This window comes from Triticum dicoccoides, chromosome 3B (assembly GCF_002162155.2).
Source record: "Triticum dicoccoides isolate Atlit2015 ecotype Zavitan chromosome 3B, WEW_v2.0, whole genome shotgun sequence".
NCBI lineage: Eukaryota > Viridiplantae > Streptophyta > Magnoliopsida > Poales > Poaceae > Triticum > Triticum dicoccoides.
Window position 1 is genome coordinate 517,679,711 of NC_041385.1, and position 2,255 is coordinate 517,681,965.

A 2,255-nucleotide genomic window follows, 5' to 3' on the forward strand; every position below is an offset into this window, starting at 1 on the left:
GATTTTATGCGGGCGGTGTGCAGCGGGGCGGCGGCGGGTTGTAGGGGCGGCGGCGGATGGGCGGGAGGTCGCGAGCGGGCGGGCGGGAAAGAAAATGAAGTGGCGGTTGGGCGTTCGCGGGCGACGGCTGGTTTTGGACCAGATGCATCTCGTGATGTATATTTGCACTGCGAGGTGTTGCGTTTTACATCATGAGGAGGCCGCGGGCCAATTTTTTTTTTACATATGGACCGTCTGTTGAAGCTGTGTTTTTGACCTTAGACAATTCAAAAGTTAGTTACTTTTAAATTTGGACCATCTATTGAAGATGCTGTTAGTATTTTCCTCAAAATTGATGATGACTGTGCATGCCACGCGTGTGGTTAATATTGCTTGTTTTTTCTCTCCGGGTTTTAGATGCTCCAACCGAACCCAGCCAGCCACGTCCAACCTGCACCTACCTGCTCGAGCCGCACCCGGACCTCCGCCCGCTCCTCATCAGTTGGAAAAGGCGTGGCTAGGTGCCTAGGTAGCATCTTCTTTTTCTTTTTCCGAATTTTTTTGGTAGCATCTTATACTGTATCATTGAAGCGCAAGACTGTATAGCACGTTACAGAAACGAAAAGCGACGAGACACAACGTGGGTTGCCCTGCCCTCTTGGTGGTTTACGGCGGCGCATCCACCAATCGGTCCATCGGCCACCCCCGTGCCCCATGCTGTTGTGCGGGTCGCCGCCGTTCCGCGTCTTGGCCACGCGACGCTGCCGCCGGCGATAGGGTGCGATCACCGAGGCGCTATTCTGTTTTGTAGCGGAGAGGGAGAGGAGCGGAGGCAATGGCTTGGTTGGCGCTTTCGCTCGCTGCCGCTGTTGACCCCACGGCGGAGCGCGACGCATTCTCCACCCGACGCTGCCTCGACACGTCTACCCACGCCGTCATCAGGCGTCATGGTCGCCTACTCGCGTCAGCCGCCCCTAGCAGTGGGCCCAATCCGCACGTGACCCCGTATCTTGCAGCCGCTTTCTCCTGCTCGCTTCCCCTTAGAACATGGTTACTAGTGTAGCCGGCTGCCGGCTACAAAGAGATGCCATGTCACCTATAGTCTTCAGAAAAGCCTACTCATATAATAAGTTGGTTATATACTCCCTCCGTCCGAAAATACTTGTCATCAAAATGAATAAAAAGAGATGTATCTAGAACTAAAATACATCTAGATACATCTCCTTTTAGGCTGGTCATAGTGGGAGTAATATAGGTAGTAACATAGATGCCACATAAGCAAAAATGATGATGTGGCAAGTAGTTAATGAGGAGAGAGGCAAATAGAGTAACATAATATGTTACCATCACATAGCGGTTTCCAATGCATAATGAGTCTACAAAGTAATAAATGAAGGCAACTATGTTACCACACTTATGACACTACCCACTATGAAGGTAGTAACATAGACTAGTAACATATGTATGTTACTAGTCTAAGTTACTCCCCACTATGACCAGCCTTATCTATTTTGATGACAAGTATTTTCGGACGGAGGGAGTATTAGCTACTAATTAACTGTAGCATTTAATGTGTGCATGTGAAAGGAGACATGTGATTGGGAGGGAGGAGCTTGCGCAGGCTGCATGCAAACTTTTACCTCGTTTGTGCTGCTGCAGCCGGGCTGCACATGTAGCGCCCGCTGCCCTCTCTCTCCTTCTTTCTCTTTCTTCCACCTAGGATTTTAATGACATGGCATCTGCTATAGCCTGCTGACTAGACCTTACTATACTTGCTCTTAAGGGCATGTACAATGATGGCATATGAATACATATGCCCCATGACAAAAAGTAATTTGAGGTACCTATATTTATTTTTTCTCCCCAATGCAAGCTATTATTAGTGGGCCTCATTAAGAAATAGAAAATAAAGATTTTAGTACACATGCATCTCTACTTTTCACTTCAACCTTTTCAGCTTTTGTCACCGGTCCATACTTTTTCTCTTCAAGCACCCACCTCCTGAAGAGGATCCCGCTTCTCTATCCGAACCTACTTTACGTCATATCCGATCCTACGTGGCATGTGAGGCATCACCTTGAGGCTATGCATTGTACATGCCCTAACTAATCACTTCCTTTCTGCTGAGCTGTGGGCCTCATTCCCATTTCTGTGAGGCCAACTCCACCGCGCGATCCCAAACGGATGTCCGTTTTGTCCGAATTTTGTTCGTCTGGGTAGGGATTTGGGGTCGTGCCTGCGCGTGTCCTAGGATGCGGTGGCCGTGCGCCCAGCGC

The 2,255-nt window shown here is 49.3% G+C and overlaps 1 protein-coding gene across 1 annotated transcript in view; it reads left to right on the top strand.

Annotated features, from left to right (window-relative positions):
• The window catches only part of LOC119281476, a 4,566-nt gene extending 4,105 nt beyond the window's left edge, over window positions 1-461 (top strand). The window contains exon 4 of the mRNA XM_037561988.1: window positions 397-461. The gene's annotated coding sequence lies outside the window, so the exon portion shown is untranslated. The remainder of the gene's footprint in view (window positions 1-396) is intronic.
• Window positions 462-2,255: the final 1,794 nt, after the last annotated feature.